Raw genomic sequence first — 17,946 nt, 5'->3', positions numbered from 1 at the left:
ATGCTTTGTTAATAAAAGTTTGGAATATAATGTTAGTCGCAGGGCATTCTTTTCACACTGAATGTGTAGTCTCAAGACTTCTGCAAGGATAATGAGCAGAGCTTTCTGATCCATTCCAGCTAATAACTGATTGCCACTTAGAGCAATGTTACAAAGTTTCACCAGTCCATACATGCTTTCCCCAGCCCTGTCTTGCCACTGCTTAGGATTACCAAATTTGATTGGATGTATTGCAGGAAGTTTCATCATATAACCCCTGCCAAACACTCCCTGACCCACACTCATGCTTCCGCCATTAGTCATCTAACATGTCAATCCTCATCATATACTGCCTTCCTGCAACAATTACAAAGCAATCTCTTCCTACCCGATTGGATGATTCTAGACTGACAGTCAAACAGCCTTTTTTCCGATCTCCAATATTTTCATAACTTTTTATAAAGGGTTCAAAGAAAATAAAAACAAAACACAAAATCTTTTTAATGCCTCTGTGATTTTTCTGCTGGGCTGCTCACAGTCGGAGATTAATCTTTAATTCCTGCAGACTCCAGAACAACCAGGAGGGTTGGCAAACCTCTATTCCTGACTCACTCTCTGTTCACCAGAATCCTGCTAACTGCAATTGTTCTCTCACCCATCAACCTTTAAACTCCTCAGTCACCTATCTCAGCAAGATCCCAGTCAAACATTCCTTCAGGTTATTCGCAGGTGAGTTGAAATATCCAAGTGTTAAAAAAACAGAAAAACGAGGGATGGGTTGGCACAAGACAAGAATTTTCTCCCCACTCCTTCTATGCGCTCGCGTCAGTCAATACCAATGGGTTGGACAGATCTCACCATTAGCTGTAAAGGTCAAATGTCACTTGAGTTAGGACCATGTCAACCTGACTTCCTAATCACAGTGAAAATTTGGTTATTATGGTATACTAAATGGGCTAGAATCACTTTGAGGAACCACAAGGTGGGTGTGAGGAATGGAAACACCACAAGTGGTACAGTGAAGGATGTCCTTCTCAAGTAAAGGTTCAGATATAATGGGCAGAGATTGCAACTTTGGCAGATGCATCAAACTGGCAGTATCAGATCGGCCACTAATTATACAACACTGAAAATCAATGGATAGCAACGCAGGAACTTTAGGAGCACGAGTAGGCCATTCAACCCCTCAAGAATCCTCCTCCATTCAATTTGATCATGGCTGGCCTGCAACTCAGCTCCATTTTCCCACCTTTCCTCCAAATTCCTAAATGCCTTAAGCCAACAAAAATCGATCGATCTCCCTCTTGAAAGCTCCAATTGACTCCCAGCATCCGCAGCCTTTTGGAGGAAAGAGTTCCAAATTTCTACTGCCCTTTATGTGGAAAAAGTCCTTCCTGATTTCGCTCCTGAATGCTCTGGCTCTAATTTTAAGATATTTAAACAGAAAATACTGGAACTACTCAGCAGGACAGGCAACATCTGTGGAGAGGGGAAGAGAGTTGACCTTTCATCAGATTTTAAGATTATGTCCCCTTTGTTCTCGTTTCACCCAGCAGAGGAAATAGTTTCTCTGTATCTACTTTGTTGAAGCCTTTTAACATTTTAAGCACCTGAGTCTTCTATACGCCAGGAAAAAATGTTTAATTGTTTGACAAACTGAAAAATGAAGCCGTATGTGATTCCAATGAATATTTATTTTACTACCATAAATTTAGAAATGTTATTTCATCTTGTTCATTTCTGTATACCAATGTGATGTGAACTGTCAAATTTCAAATTGTCAATCTTTGGAGTAGAAATTTAATTTGCACAGTGCAAAGTAGGTGTTATCAGCCTCTTAATACACAGCGTCATTCACTCTAATTGAACTGAATACCTCTGACTGTCTCTCATTGACTTCAATAGAACCAAATACCCCACTGTCTCTCTTTCTCTCTCTCTCTGTTTTCTCATAAAAGAGGTTGAAGTTAATGTTGGAATAGAGGAAAAGGGAGTAGAGATATTGAAATAAAAACAAGAAATGCTGGAAATACTCAGCAGGTCTGGCAGCATCTGTGGAGGGAGAAGCAGAGTTAACGTTTCAGGTCAGTGACCCTTAACTGAAGAAGGGTCACTGACCTGAAACGTTAACTCTGCTTCTCCCTCCACAGATGCTGCCAGACCTGCTGAGTATTTCCAGCATTTCTTGTTTTTATTTCAGATTTCCAGCATCCGCAGTATTTTGCTTTTATATTAGAGTAGAGATATTGGATAGGATAAAAATAGAAAGGAGATGCTAAATAGGTTGACACCACTCAAAGTAAACAAGTCACCCAGGCTTGATGGGATGCCTGCTAGGTTGCTGAGGGAAGCTAGGATGGAGATAGAAGAAGCTCTGACCACAATCTTTCGATCTTTCTTGGATATTGGAGTGGTGCCAAAGGACTGGAGGATGGCAGAAGTTACACGCCCAGTCAAAAAAAGGGGAGCAATAAACCTGATGAATATAGATTAGTCACTCTAAGGACAGTCTAACATCAGTGGTGGGAAAATTATTAGAGAACTTTATCAAGGACAACATTAATTCTCACTTTATTTATTGATACAGCACTGAAACAGGCCCTTCGGCCCACTGAGTCTGTGCTGACCAACAACCACCCTTTTATACTAATCCTACATTAATCCCATATTTATTACCACATCCCCACCACCTACCTACACTAGGGGCAATTTACAATGGCCAATTTACCTAACAACCTGCAAGTCTTTAGCTGTGGGAGGAAACCAGAGCACCCGGCGGAAACCCACGCAGTCACAGGGAGAACTTGTAAACTCCGTACACGCAGGACCCAGAACTGAACCCGGGTTGCTGGAGCTGTGAGGCTGCGGTGCTAACCACTACGCCACTGCGCCGCCCCTTGGAGAAGGATGGATTAACAAGGGACAACCAGCATGAATTTGTTAAAGGCAAATCGCATATGATTAATCTGATTGAATTCTTTGATGAAATAACAGAAATGGTTGATGAAGTTAGTGCAGTAGATATTATATATAAGTACCACATAACAGACTTAGTCAGAAAATAGAAGCATGTGGAAGCAAAGAGATGGTAATAACTTGGGTATGTAATTGATTAAGAAATAGGAGACAATGAGCAGTGGTGAATGGATGTTATTCTGATTGGACAGAAGTAGGCAATGGGGTGCCCCGAAATCAGTATTAGGACCATTGCTTTACTTGTTATATAAAAATGACCTACACTTGGATGCAGGAGTACAATTTTGAAGATCGTGGATTATACAAAACTTGACAATATAGTAAATGATGAGCAGGATAGTAGCAGACTTCAGGAAGGTTTGATATTGTCACACCATAGATTTTCCAGCAAAGTTGAAGCCCATGGAATAAAAGGGAAAGTGGCAGCATGGGTACAAAATTGGCTGATTGACAGGAAACAGAGTGTAGTGGTGAATGTTTGTTTTTCGGATGGAGGAATGTATAGAGCTGGATTCTCCAGGGGTTGATACTAGATCACTGCTTTTCTTGAAATATACCAATGACTTAGATTTGAGTGTACAGGGCACATTTTCAAAATTTGCAAATGACACAAATCTTGGAAGTATTGTGAACTTTAAGAAGGATATTTATAAACTTCAAGAAGACAAGCTGAGAGAGAGTGGACAAGTGGCACATGAAATTTAATGCAGAGGAGTGTGTAGTGATACATTTTGGTAGAAAGAACAAGGAGTGGCAATATAAACTAAAGACCACAATTCTAAAGGGGGTGCAGGAACACAGAGACCTGGGGTATATGTACACAAATCATTGAAGGTAGCAGGGCAGGTTGAGAAAGTGGTTAAAAAGGCATACAGGACCCTAGACTTTATAAATAGAGGCATAGAGTAAAAAAAGCAAGGAAGTTATGATGAATCTTTATAAAACACTGGTTTTGCCTCAACTGTAGTATCGTGTCCTCTGATAACAGTTTTGACCAGTTTCCTATTGTCAATCTCTGTCTCATCCTGTTAAAGTTAGCCTTACCAAAATCTAGAATCTTCGTAATGGTATTAGATTTCTCCTTTTCCAACCTAACATTGAATTCAATCATATTATGATTATTGTTAGATAAATGTTGCCTTTACTGCTTGATTAATAATGAAGTCTGGCTCATTACTCATTGTTAAATCTAGTATTGTTTATTGGTTCTATTATTCTTATTGGTTCTATAGCATAATGCTCCAGAAATCTATCTTGATACATCAAGAAATTCACTATCCTTCTCACTTAGGCTACTCTGCTGCTTCCAACTTATATGAAAATTAAATCTCCTGTTAAAACTAAAGAATATCATGAAATTGACACTTTACTAAAGGATGAGCTCATAAAGAGTATTAACAGAGTTGGGATAGAAAGAGATAATGTAATTGACAAAGTAAAACAAAACTAAAAGAGGATAAAGCCCCATGTCCAGATAATATGTGCCCATGCATATTCAAGGAAATGAGGGAGGAGGACGTAACAGAGGCAACTAGTATGTGTGTGTATATTATATGTAATATAAAAAGATGTTAAAGTACCATAGAAATAGTCTCAGAGGATTGGTGGATAGCTAACGTTGTTCCTATATTCAAAAAGTGTAATGAAACAAAACCTAGGGGTAGAAGAGCATCTGGAGGCAGAAAATATATTTTAAAAAATAGTCATCATGGATTCTGAAAGATTAAGTCAGCCTAACTCTTCTGATAGGATTCTTTGAAGAGGTAACAGAAAGAATAGATTAGGGTAATGTCGTAGATGCCATATACTTGGATTTTCAAAAGGCCTTCAATAATGTACCACACAGTAGGGTCAAGACAAAGGTTATGGCATGTGGAGTCAAAGGATAACAAACTGAATGGATAGAAAATTAGCTAAAAATTAGAATGCAGAGAGATCGGGGAAGGAAAAAAAGAAATAAAGGAAGAAAGGCTTGCATTTATATAGCACCTTTCATGACCACAGAACACTCCAAAGTGCTTTACAGCTGATGAAGTACTTTTGAAGTGTAGTTACTGTTGTAATGTAGGAAACACTAGAGCTAATTTGCACACAGCAAGTTCCCACAAAACAGCAATATGTTGATGACAGATAATCTGTTTTTTTTTCATGTTGATTGAGGGATAAATATTCGCCAGTACACCAGGGGTAACCCCCCTAGTCTTCTTTAAAATAGTGCCATGGAATCATTTATGTCCATTTGAGAGGGTAAATGGTGCCTCTGTTTAATATCTCATCTGAAAGATGGCACCTCTGACAGTGCAGCACTCCCTCAGTACTGCACTGGAATGTTAGTCTTGATTTTTGCGCTCAAGTCATGGAGTGGGACTTGAACGCAAAACCTTCTGGCACAGGCAAGAGAGCTGCCAACTGAGTCACAGCCGACAATAGTAAAGTGCAGATATTTGGATTTGCGGAAGGTAAAACATAGTGTTCCACAAGGAGCAGTGCTACCACAAACTATTATTCATAATTTACATTAATGGTTGAAGCTTAGGAACAAGTAACTCAATATCAAAATTTGTAGATGATACCAAACTGAGGTGAAAGATAACATTGAGGATGAATGTAACGTAATACAAGAAGACATTAGAAAACTTGCAGACTCAGCGGTTAAGTGGCAAATTAACTTTAACATAGATAAATGTGAGGTGATGCACTTTGGTAGGACAAATAGAAACATCACCTACACCTTGGAAAATAAGATACTGAAAGGAAAAGAACAAAGGGATCTAGGAATACAGGTGAACAAAACGTTAAAAGCAGCATCACAGCTCAGCAAAGCAATTAAAAATGCTAACAAATTAGATTAGATTAGAGATACAGCACTGAAACAGGCCCTTCGGCCCACCGAGTCTGTGCCGAACATCAACCACCCATTTATACTAATCCTACACTAATCCCATATTCCTACCAAACTTCCCCACCTGTCCCTATATTTCCCTACCACCTACCTATACTAGTGACAATTTATAATGGCCAATTTACCTATCAACCTGCAAGTCTTTTGGCTTGTGGGAGGAAACCGGAGCACCCGGAGAAAACCCACGCAGACACAGGGAGAACTTGCAAACTCCACACAGGCAGTACCCGGAATCGAACCCGGGTCCCTGGAGCTGTGAGGCTGCGGTGCTAACCACTGCACCACTGTGCCGCCCTAAATCTTTGGAATTTATTTCTAGTGCTACAGAATTCAGAAGTAGTGAAGTTATGTTAAACTTGTATAGGCTGTTGGTCAGGCCACATAGAGTACTGTACACAATTCTGGTCTCAATACTATAAAAAGAGCATAGAAGTACTAGAGAAAGAGCAAAAAAGATTTACAAGGATGATACCAGAACTGGGAGATTACAACTATCAGGAAAGTTTGCACAGCTTTGTGTTTTTTTCTTTAGAAAAAAGAAAACTGAGAGGTGACCTGATAGAGGTATTTAAAATCATACATTGGTTGGACAGGTTCAATGTGAAGAGAATGTTTCCACTTGTGGGAGAATCCAAAATTAGAGGCCATAAATACAAGGTAGTTACTAATAAATCCAATTGGGAAATAAGGAGATATTTCTTTACTCAGAGAGTGGATATATTGGGAACTCACCACCACAAGAAGTGGTTGAGACAAATTCCTTGGATGCATTCAAAAGGAAAAAAAATAAGTACATGAGAGAAAAGGGAATAGAAAGATATGCTGAAAGGCTGCATGAGGCAGATGGAATGGGAGGAGACTCATGTGGTGTGTAAACACCAGCACAACTAGTTGGACCAAATGATCTGTTTCTATTCCACATAGGCAAGATACAAAACTCTCTAATCTCTGAATTAATATATTCTGCCACTACATTGCTGCTATCAGAAGGCCTGCAGACAACTCTCATTACAGTTTTAAGTCCTCTCTTGTTCCTCAATTCCAACCACAGAGCCTCCACTGATCATTTTCCCTTACCTTTATGCTCTTTGACTAATGTTGCAATAGTATTGTTAAACAATAAGGCTACTCCTGCTCTTCCAGTTTACAGAGGAGAAAATCTATGGGTAAATTTCAGAGAAATGTAAAAACAATAGAGCATAATGGTAGGGGATTTCAACTACCCGAATATAGACTGTTGAAAAACATAATGTAAAGGGCAAGGGGGGTGAAGAATTCCAAAAGATTGTGCAAGAGAACTTTCTTAACCAGTATGCTTCTAGCCCAGCGATATGAGGTCAAAGAGAGAGTATGAGAAAAGATTAGTGAATAATATAAAAGCAAATGCAAAAATATATTGTAAACATATAGAAAGTAAAAAGGATAGCTAAAAGAATGATGAGGCCAATTAGAGAGAGGAAAGGGAATCTTCTGGTGGAGCAGAGGGCATGACTGAAATATTGAATGAACACTTTGCATCTGGCTTCACAAAAGAAGAGGATGAAGTTAATGTCACAATAGACGAGGGAGGGAGCAGCAATATTGGATAGGATAAAAATAGATAGAAAGATGATTTTAATTAGATAAGCATTTCTGTTATGACCAGGTGAGAAATGTGTCCAGGGGTCTTTTGCTGTCTTTACCTGGTCTTATTGTCACAGGGGTTAATGTTACACACATTGTGGTTTGAGCTCCCCCCTTTGTGAATCCTTGTTCACAACTTTCCAATTATAAGGCAAAGAAATGAGCACAAACAGGCTTTTTTTGGTTTAAAGAAGAAAGATGAAATTTATTAAACTTAAAACTCTAATACGGGTAACACCTACACATATACGACGCGCCCACATTAGCATGCACATGCGATATAAGCATGCAGATAGGGACAGAAAAGAGCAGAAGAAAAGATAAGTAGAACAGTTGGAGGCGATATGTTGTTACTGTTACTCGAGCTCGCTGTGGTCCTTGATTAAAGATATGGTCTTGCATTTCATTGGGGCCCAGTAGTCTTCTTAAAACCTTGCTCACGTAGGAAACCTTTCTCTCTTTGAGTTTCCCATGTTTTCACAAGATTCAGTTCCGTGGGAAGAGATGAAGATTGGCAGACAGGTTTCTGCTTCAGTTCCAGGAGCACAGCATTCTTCACTCCATGAGCACACAGCTTTTCTGTCTGTTACAATTTCTTTGTTGGGAATTCAAATTCAAAAATAATTCCCAGGTTGCCCAGCAGATTAGTCATGTGACTAGCTCCTTATCTGGAACAGTCTCTTCTAAATCCTTTGTTGGAAGTTCAAATTCTCTGCAACAACCAGTTAGTTATGTGACTAAAACTGGTCTGACCATTTCTTAATATTGGGGAAGTAACTACTGGTTCCGCATTGTTTTAACATTGTCTGGTACTATGCAAAAGTCCTTCCAGTCAGGGCTTGCAATTTTAAGTTTTTGTTCATGTGGCAAAATAATGTGTGCCTCAGTCTTGGCAGGTGGGGGTTTGCCTGACAATTATACATTATTAAGCACAAATGGGATGCCTCCGAGGTTGCTGAGGGAAACTAGGGTGGAAATAGCAGAAGCTCTGACAGCATTTTTTAAATTCTTCTTGGATATGGGAATGTTATCTGGGGATTGGAGGATTGCAAATGCTAAAAAAGGTATTCAGCAAGGGAGAGGGATAAACCTGTTAATTGCAGGCCAGTCATTCCAAAGTTAGTATTGGGAAAAATATTAGAAACCAAAATAAATTTTCTCTTGAACAAGCAGGGGTTAACAAATGACAGCAAGCACAGATAGTCAAAGGTAAATCATGTGTGACTAACCTGATTGAGTTATATGATGATGTAACATGTGGGTTCATGAATGTAGTACAGTAGATGTGGAATTTACAAGCAATAAAAGGCACTTTATAAAGTACTATATAGCAGACTTATTCAGAAATAATGTGTTTTCTGACTGCACGAAAGTATGCCAAGGGATCCTCCAGGGGTCCATACTGGGACCATTGTAAATACCTTAGACTTGTGTATAGGGAGTACAATTTTGAAGTTTGTGGATGCTACAAAACTTGGCAACTTAGTGAAGTGGGGAGACAGTGTTGTAGAGGAATTTAAATTCAATTAATTAAAAATCTAGAATTGAAAGCTGGTCTCTGTGATAGTGCCATGACACTATCATCAATTGTCGTAAAAACGCATCATGTCTGTTAGTGAAGGAAATCTGCTGTCCTTACCTGGTCTGGCCTACATGTGATTCTAGACTCTGAAATGGCACTGCAAGCCATTCAATTGTCAAGGGACATTAGAGATGGGCAACAAATGCTGGAATTCAGGAGGGTGTAGACAGACTGATAAATGGATAATCACATTTTGGAAGGAACAACATGGAGAGGCAATATAATCTAAATGGAATTATTTTTGAGGGGAGTGGATAAGCAGAGGGATCTGGAGATGCATATTCATAAATGTATGAAGGTGGCAGGACAAGTTAATAAGGTGGTTGCTGAAGCATACTTGGCTTTGTAAATATGGGCATTAAATACAACAACAAGGCAATTATGTTTTACCTTTACAAATTTCTGGTTAGGCCTTAGCTGGAGTATTGGCCAGGATTTTACCCCAGGTGGACGGGAGCCAGCCACTGACTGAAAAGTCGGTGGTGAACCCGCTTCCGCCTCGCCTGGGGATCCGACCTGTATTTTGCAGGTCGCAGGCTTCAATTGGCATGAGGCAGGACTTCCAACCGCTTGAGTTAGGAAGTCTTGCCTAATAGAGCTGCTGGCCTGCTGATTGGGAGTGGTGGCCACTGCTGATACTACAGTCCAGCATGAAGAAAAGATGTCGGAGAGCCTGGAAGAAAGGTAAGATTTGGTTGCCTCGCCAGGGATAATCGGCCGAGCCCCAGCGAGGCAAGGGTGGTCGGTTGTGGGGGGAAGGGGGGCATGTTGGGTGTTGGGGGTGGTTGGGGTAGCAGGGCCGGCCCTCCATCAGGCACATCATGAGGGCACCTCCGGGACATTTGAGAGCCGTATGCTTTTGTCAGGTGGCTTCTCTCGGGTCCAGGATGCCCGCTTGCCACACGTAAAATCCGTGTGGAGGCGGGCGAAGACCCTTAAGTGACCGCTAAGTGGCCATTTAAGGGTCTTGATTGGCCTGGGGCGGGCGGGCCGTTTTGTGCCACCGCCACCCTGTGTAAAGTGGCAGCGGAGGCAGGAGTGGGTCAGGAAGGGCTCTCGGAGACTCCCGCTCCATTTTACACCACCCCCCCACCACCATCCCACTCTTTGGGGTGGCGTAAAATTCAGCCCATTATGTACACTTCCGCGTACCATATTTTTGAAAGGATGTCAAGGCCTTGGAGAGGGTACAGAGGAGGTCTCTAAGGATGGTAATAGGGATGAGAGACTTCAGTTTTGTGGAGAGATTGGAAATTCTGGGATTGTTCTCAATGGAACAGTGAGGGTTAAAGGGAGACCTAATAGAAGCATTCAAAATGATGAGGGTTCTTGATAGAGGAAGTAGGGAGAAACTAGTTAATTATGCCAACTGGGTAAGTAACCAGAGGTCATAGATTTAAAATAATTGTCAAAATATCTAGAGGGGAAATAAGAAGATTTTTTTTTCGAACAGAGGATTGATAAGATCTGGAACGCACTATCTGATAGAATGGTGGAAACAGATTCCAGAGGAAATTTCAAAGGCAATTTGAGATGTACTTGAAGAGGGCTAATTTGCTGTGTTATGGAGAAAAATCTGGGATGTGAGATTAAATTTGATGTCTCTTTCAAAAAGCCAACGCAAGCATAAGAGCCAAATGGCCTCCTTCTGTGCTGTAAGATTCTGTTACAACCAGGAGAGAAACGTGTCTAGAGGTCTTTTGCTGTCTTTACCTGGGCTTATTGTAACAGGGTTTAATTTTAAACAAGCTGTATTTTTAGCTCCCCCTTGGTGAATCCTTGTTCACCGCTTTCCAATTATAAGGCAAAGAAATGAGCACAAACAGGCTTTCTTTGCTTTAAAGAAGAAATTGAAATTTATTAAAACTTAAATTTAAAGTCTAATACAGTTCACGCCTATGGATATACAACATGCCTACACTAGCATGCACATGCAATATACACATGCAGATAGGGACAGAAAAGAGAAGAAAAGATAAAGTGGAACAGTTTGAGGCAGTATCTTGTTACTGTGCTTCGAGCTCGCTGTAGTCCTTGATTGAAGATATGGTCTTGTATTTCGTTGGGGCCCAGTATTCTTCTTAAAACCTTGTTCACATAGGAGACTTTTCTCTCTTTGAGTTTACATGTCTTCAGTGGTTTCCGAAGCTGGTGAGAGTGAGATGAGGGCAGACAGGAGAGGAGGTAATTCTTGCTTCAGTTCCAGGAGCACACGGCATTCTGAGTTCAAATTCTGTTTTTCCCGTTTAAAACTCCCCTAAATGGTCAGCAGTTGGTCACGTGACCAAGTGGTTTGACCAGGTCTCTTCTGTGTATTGGGGCGGGACTGGTTCCTTTGTTTCAATACTGTCTGGTACTTTGCAAATATTCTTCCAGCTAGGGGCTTGCCATTTTAAATTTTAAGGTTCATGTGGCGAAATCATGTGTGCCTCAGTCTTGGCAGGTGGGGGGTTTGCCTGACAGTTTCTTTAATTCTAATTTAATCAAAATGAATATCACTCTTACTTTCTCTCTCTCTGTTTCTGTCCCTTTCTCAATGACTTCAGTGGAACTTGCTGACTCCCTCTCTCTTGTTCTCAGAGTTAACCATGTTGCCTTTGGGCCTGGAGTGACATATAGGCCAAACTGGATGGACGACAAAAGGGCATTAGGTTTGTTGGTTTAAAGGGCGTTGAAGGACATTAGTTTAAAGAGTGATTTCTTAGCATTTTAAAAATTATTTTTGGACAGATGTATGACCAGGCAAGCATTTTCTGTGCCCAGAGGGCGGTAGAGCATGACACCAAGCCAGAGAAGAAGAACACATAACTTCACTCATTTCAGACCTCCAAGCCTTCTGGAGCCATTGAACGCAGGAACAGACTCCGAGTGTGCATGCCACCTAGTCACCCAGAATTATCACAGGCACTGACTGCCAACTCCTTCCCCCCAGGACAGAGCAGCAAGAATTTCTGCATCATAAGAAGATAACATGCTGCGCATCTGTTCCTTTTCTTCCTTGCCAAATCTGAGCACTAGTCTGCTCTTCACCCTCTTTATTTTATTCATACATGGGATGTGGGCGTCGCTGGCTGGGCCAGCATTTATTACCCATCCCTACTTGCCCTTGAGAAGGTGGTGGTGAGCTGCCTTCTTGAACTGCTGCAGTCCATGTGGGGTAGGTACACCCACAGTGCTGTTAGGAAGGGAGTTCCAGGATTTTAACCCGGCGACAGTGAAGGAGCAGTGATACAGTTCCAAGTCAGGATGGTGTGTGACTTGGAGGAGAATTTGCAGCTGGTGGTGTTCCCATGCATTTGTGCCCTTGTCCTACTAGGTGGTAGAGATTGCAGGTTTGGAAGGTGCTAAGGACCCTTGATGCATTGTTGCAGTGCATCTTGTAGATGGTACACACTGCTGCCACTGTGCGTCAGTGGTAGAGGGAGTGAATGTTTGTGGATGGGGTGCCAATCAAGCGAGCTGCTTTGTCCTCGGTGATGTCAAGCTCCTGACTTGTGCCTTGTAGATGGTGGACAGGCTTTGGGGAGTCAGGAGGTGAGTTACTCGCCTCAGGATTCCTAGCCTCTGACCTGCTCTTGTAGCCACTGTATTTATATGGCTACTCCAGTTCAGTTTCTGGTCAATGGTAACCCCCAGAATGTTGAACGTTGGGGATTCAATGATGGTAATGCCATTGAATGTGAAGGGGAGATGGTTAGATTCTCTCGCGTTGGAGATGGTCATTGCCTGGCATTTGTGCAGTGCAAATGTTACTTGCCACTTATCAACCCAAGCCTGGATGTTGTCCAGGTCTTGCTGCATTTCTACACGGACTGCTTCAGTGTCTGAGGAGTCGTGAATGGTGCTGAACATTGTGCAATCAATGACGAACATCCCCACTTTTGACCTTATGATTGAAGGAAGGTCATTGATGAAGCAGCTGAAGATGGTTGGGCCTAGGATACTACCCTGAGGAGCTTCTGCAATGATGTCCTGAAGCTGAGATGATTGATTTCCAGCAGGATGCCTTTGATTCACCCTATTTCAGCATCAAGCTTGCATGGTGAGCAAATGGCTTGGGCCCTATTTATGGGGTTGCCGATAAGGCCAATCTTATAGCGTGTGGAACTGTAAGAATCTCAACGCATGTATTGACCAGTGAAGGTAAGTTTGAGGACTATATCAACAAAATGCACACCATTCTTAATGATGGGTGAAATTCGTATCCATTGGATGTGCCACTCAACATGACTGGATAGCCTTGCTCAAAAGTAAGCTAAAAAAAAAAACGCTTGCTGGACTTGTGTAAGAGCAATGAGCTGCCAGGTGATATATATGACAGGGTTTGTCCTCAAGGCTCGCTGCGTTCGCATTTGTATGAGCTGCCCCAAAAGTGATGTCCCTCTACACCCTATCCTATCTATGACCGGTTCTGCACAACATGAATTGGCCAAATGGTTGGGCGAATTGTTACGACCAGTTTTGAGCAAGTTCTCCACAAACAAAGTGAAGGATTCCTTCACATTTGCGAAGACCATTATAGGACTTGCATATCAATAGCAATGTCATGTCCAAATGCTCATTTGACATTGCTAGCCTATTCACCAATGTACCACTTAAGAAAGCCATATATATTTGCGCTGCAGCACTATATCATCTAGACCTGCCACCATTGCGTGAATCAGTATTCTTTGAACTGATGAACTCGGCAACTCGCGCGGTTGAGTTCAGTTTTAACGACACCATATATGCCCAACAAGATGGTGTTGCCAATGGATCCCCTCTAGGCCTGGCTCTCGCTGTTGGGTTCTATGAGAAACGTGCCTTTGAGGGAATGACACCTAACCTCCTACCTCTTGCATATTTCCAATATGGAGATGATACATTTGCTATATTTGAATCCGCAGCTGCATGCAATAATTTCCTTACACATCTTAACCTACTCCATCCTGCGCTCAAATTCAGCTTTGAAATGGAGCAGTCAAATGAGCTCCCTTTCCTTGACGTACTAGTTGAGAAATCTGCTAAGGGGTTCTCTACCATGGTCTACCGCATGATCCATCTTGACCTGTTCCTGAGCTCCCCAGCATGCCAGATGCCAGTCTTCAGCCAATCCAATTCACTCCACGTGATATCAAGAAACAGATAAAGGCACTGGATACTGCAAAGGCTATGGGCCCTGACGACATTCTGGCAATAGTACCGAAGACTTGTGCTCCAGAACTAACCGCCCCTAGCCAAGCTGTTCCAGTCCAGCTACAACACTGGCATCTACCCGGTAATGTAGAAAATTGCCCAAGTATATCCTATACACAAAAAGCAGGACAAATCCAACCCAATTAATTACGACCCTATAAGACTACTCTTGACCATCAGCAAAGTGATGGAACGGGTCGTCGACAGTGCTATCGAGTGGCACTTGCTTAGCAATAACCTGCTCAGTGATGCTCAGTTTGAGTTCAAACAGGGCCACTCAGCTCCTGAGCTCATTACAGTCTTTGTCCAAACATGGACAAAAGATCTAAACTCCAGAGTTGAAGTGAGAGTGACTGCCCTTGACATCAAGGCATCATTTCACCGTGTATGGAATCAAGGAGCCCTAGCAAAACTGGAGTCAATGGGAATCAGAGTGATAACTCTCCACTAGTTGGAGACATATTTAGCACAAAGGGAGATGGTTGTGGTTGTTGGAGGTCATCATCTCAGCTCCAGGACATCATTGCATGAGTTCTTCAGGGTAGTGTCCTCGGCCCAACCATCTTCAGCTGCTTTATCAATGACCTTCCTTCCATCATAAGGTCAGAAGTGGGGATGTTCGCTAATGATTGCACAATGTTCAGCACCATTCGTGACTCATCAGATAATAAAGCAGCACAGTGGCGCAGTGGTTAGCACTGTAGCCTCACAGCTCCAGGGACCCGGGTTCAATTTCAGGTACCGCCTGTGTGGAGTTTGCAAGTTCTCCCTGTGTCTGCGCGGGTTTCCTCCGGGTGCTCCGGTTTCCTCCCACATGCCAAAGACTTGCAGGTTGATAGGTAAATTGGCCATTAGCAATTGCCCCTAGTATAGATAGGTGGTAGGGAAAAATATAGGGACAGGTGGGGATGTGGTAGGAATATGAAATTAGTGTAGGATTAGTATAAATGGGCGGTTGATGGTCGGCACAGACTCGGTGGGCTGAAGGGCCTGTTTCAGTGCTGTATCTCTAAACTAAACTAAACTAAAGCAGCCTGTGTCCAGATGCAGCAAGACCCGGAGAACGAGTGGCAAGTAACATTTGTGCCACACAAGTGCCAGACAATGACCCTCTGCAAACAAGAGAGAATCTAACCATCTCCCCTTAATGTTCAATGCATTACCATCGCTGAATCCCCCACTATCAACAACCTGGGGGTTACCATTGACCAGAAACTGAACTGGACTAGCCACATAAATACTGGCTAGGTCAGAGACTGGGAATTCTGTGGCAAGTAATTCACCTCTTGACTCCCCAATGCATGTCCACTATCTACAAGGCACAAGTCAGAAGTATGATGAAATGATCTCTACTTGCCTGGATGGGTGCAGCTCCAACAACACTCAAGAGGATCGACACCATCCAGGACAAATCAGCCCGCTTGATTGGCACCCCATCTACAAACATTCATTCCCTCCACCAACGCATTGCAGCACCTCATCAAGGCTCCTTCGACAGCATCTTCCAAACTCGTGACCTCTTACCACCTAGAAAGGCAAGGGCAGCAGATGCATGGGAACACCAACGCCTGCAAGTTAGGGAGAGTACTGATGGATTTTGACCCAGCGTCAGTGAGGGAATCATCTTATTTTTACAAGTCAGGATGGTGTGTGTTTCAGAGAGGAACTTGCAGGTGGTGGACTTCCGATGTGAGGATGGAAATGTTTGTGGAACCTCTTCTCCGGTTCGTTGTTTCATTGTCCACAACCATTCACAGCTAGATGTGGCAGGCCACACATGATGGAGGATGTCCTCAGTGTGAAGACTGGACTTTGTCTCCACAAGTACTGTGCGGTGGTCACTCCTACCAATACTGTCATGTATAGATGCATCTGTGACAGGTAGATTGGTGAGGACGAGTTCAAGTAGGTTTTCTCCTCTTGTTGGTTCTCTCACCAGCTGCAGGCCCAGTCTGGCAGATATGTCCTTCAGGACTCGGCCAGCTTAGTCAAAGGTGGTATTGCCGTGCCATTCTTGGTGATGGGCATTGAAGTACCCCCCCTCCCCCAGAATTCATTCTGTGCCCTTGCGACCCTCAGTGCTTCTTTTACATGGCGTTCAACATGGAGGAGTACTGATTCATTTGCTGAGTGAGGGTGGTAGGTAGCAATCAGCAGGAGATTTTTTTTTTATTCATTCAGGGATGTGGGCGTCGCTGGCTAGGCCAGCATTTATTGCCCATCCCTAATTACCCTTGAGAAGGTGGTGGTGAGCTGCCTTCTTGAACTGCTGCAGTCCATTTGGGGTAGGTATACCCACAGTGCTGTTAGGAAGGGAGTTCCACGATTTTGACCCAGCGACAGTGAAGGAACAGCGATATAGTTCCAAATCAGGATGGTGTGTGACTTGGAGGGGAACTTGCAGGTGGTGGTGTTCCCATGCATTTGCTGCCCTTGTCCTTCTAGTTGGTAGAGGTCGCGGGTTTGGAAGGTGCAGTCTAAGGAGTCTTGGTGCATTGCTGCAGTGCATCTTGTAGATGGTGCACACTGCTGCCACTGTGCGTCGGTGGTGGAGGGAGTGAATGTTTGTAGATGGGGTGCCAATCAAGCGGACTGCTTTGTGCTGGATGGTGTCGAGCTTCTTGAGTGTTGTTGGAGCTGCACCCATCCAGGCAAGTGGAGAGTATTCCATCACACTACTGACTTGTGCTTTGTAGATGGTGGACAGGCTTTGGGGAGTCAGGAAGTGAGTTACTCGCCTCAGGATTCCTAGCCTCTGACCTGCTCGTGTAGCCACGGTATTTATATGGCTACTCCAGTTCAGTTTCTGGTCAATCGTAGCCCCGAGGATGTAGATACTGGGGGATTCAGCGATGGTAATGCTGTTGAATGTCAAGGGGAGATGGTTAGATTCTCTCTTATTGGAGATGGTCATTGCCTGGCACTTGTGTGGCGCAAATGTTACTTGCCACTTATCAGCCCAAGCCTGGATATTGTCCAGGTCTTGCTGCATTTCTACACGAATGGTGCTGAACATTGTGCAATCATCAGCGAACATCCCCACTTCTGACCTTATGATTGATGGTAGGTCACTGATGAAGCAGCTGAAGATGGTTGGGCCTAGGACACTACCCTGAGGAACTCCTGCACTGATGTCCTGGAGCTCAGATGATTGACCTTCAACAACCACAACCATCTTCCTTTGCGCTAGGTATGACTCCAGCCAGCAGAGGGTTTTCCCCCTGATTCCCATTGACCTCAGTTTTGCTCGGGCTCCTTGATTCCATACTCGGTCAAATGCTGGCTTGATGTCAAGGGCAGTCACTCTCACCTCACCTCTTGAGTTCAGCTCTTTTGTCCATGTTTGAACCAAGGCTGCAATGAGATCAGGAGCTCAGTGGCTCTGGCAGAACCCAAAGTGAGCGTCACTGAGCAGGTTATTGCTACGCAAGTGCCGCTTTGATGGCACTGTTGATGACACCTTCCATCACTTTACTGATGATTGAGAGTAGGCTGATGGGTCGGTAATTGGCCGGGTTGTACTTGTCCTGCTTTTTGTGTATAGGACATACCTGGGCAATTTTCCACATTGCAAGGTAGATGCCAGTGTTGTAGCTGTACTGGAACAGTTTGGCTAGGGGCGTGGCAAGTTCTGGAGCACAGGTCTTCAGTACTATTGCCGGAATATTGTCAGGGCCCATAGCTTTTGAAGTATCCAGTGCCTTCAGTC

Source organism: Heterodontus francisci, chromosome 31, assembly GCF_036365525.1.
Source record: "Heterodontus francisci isolate sHetFra1 chromosome 31, sHetFra1.hap1, whole genome shotgun sequence".
In the NCBI taxonomy this organism is placed as follows: Eukaryota; Metazoa; Chordata; class Chondrichthyes; order Heterodontiformes; family Heterodontidae; genus Heterodontus; species Heterodontus francisci.
This window is presented reverse-complemented; position numbering follows the sequence as displayed.